The sequence below is a fragment of the Vigna radiata genome, chromosome 7, assembly GCF_000741045.1.
Source record: "Vigna radiata var. radiata cultivar VC1973A chromosome 7, Vradiata_ver6, whole genome shotgun sequence".
NCBI lineage: Eukaryota > Viridiplantae > Streptophyta > Magnoliopsida > Fabales > Fabaceae > Vigna > Vigna radiata.
In genome coordinates this window covers 48,053,019-48,054,070 of record NC_028357.1, presented here as the reverse complement: position 1 = coordinate 48,054,070, position 1,052 = coordinate 48,053,019, and the positions used below count along the sequence as shown (strand labels likewise).

The 1,052-nt window shown below is 32.4% G+C and overlaps 1 long non-coding RNA gene across 1 annotated transcript in view; it reads left to right on the top strand.

Moving 5' to 3' along the window:
* Positions 1-980, top strand: part of LOC111242002 — a 3,841-nt gene extending 2,861 nt beyond the window's left edge. The window contains exons 3-4 of the long non-coding RNA XR_002668435.1: positions 782-855; positions 948-980. This is a non-coding gene — a long non-coding RNA (uncharacterized LOC111242002). The remainder of the gene's footprint in view (positions 1-781; positions 856-947) is intronic.
* The last annotated feature ends 72 nt before the right edge of the window (positions 981-1,052 follow it).

The window sequence follows — 1,052 nt, the reverse complement described above, 5'->3', positions numbered from 1 at the left end:
TTATCCTAGGATATTTTGAAGAAACTTTGTCATGTTCTAAGTTTTAAATTCTCTGTATTTTAAGGGAGAAACTCTAGTACTCCAAGTTTCCAAATTGTACTGTTTAAGGATGACTGTAATCCTATTATTCTTAACTGCTTTCTAGTATTATTCATGGTGACGCTTTAATTATATTATATATCTTTATAATGTATAATTGGGATGTCACATTAAATGATTGATGAAAAACCCATTTATATATATATAAACTTATGAGGTTATAATAAATTATTTATATATATAAACTTATGAGGTTATAATAAATCATGGATATTTTAGTAACAGAGACACAAATGTAGATGGGAATTGGTATTAAAATTAGGACGAGCATAGTACACGAATACATAACTAACGGATTTCCAACCTAATAAAACAGATAACAAGAAATAATATTGTAGTATAGGGAGTTTTGCCGATCGTAGAGAATGATAAGCGATCGGTCAAGGGTGATCAATTAAGGTATGAACTGAAGGAGAGAAGGTGGCAGGGAGTTACAGGGTGACTAAAGGTATTGAGCACGTAATATTGCGGAACAAGAAACTAACGTAGTGAGGTGGTTGCCAGTAAGGGACAAATGTTACAGATATTGTATAATGGTTACAAAAGAAGTTAAGACCTATTTATGGATCTAATCTCTATAAATACAGACAGATTGAACCAAGTATGATCTCTGAAATATTTATCAATGCTTTTATCTTAGTTGTGATTTTGCTGATTTGAGTGTTGGAGTACTAATATACAGGTTACAACCGTTCGGTGTCGCGAGAAAGATTGACAGTAAACATTGGAAGATCGATCGGAGGAGGAAAGGAAAGGGTAAGGAATATTAGTCTCGGATCTCAAACCGAAACAAATATGGTTTTAACATATTACTAAATAAAATATAACTGAGTACTTCTCACTTCTAGGGGTTGCATCCCTATGTTAGCTTCATGGAATAACAGGTAAAGTTTGGAATGACTCATGCCCACTAAATAGTTGTTGAAGTGAATATATTCTGATCACTAAAATGT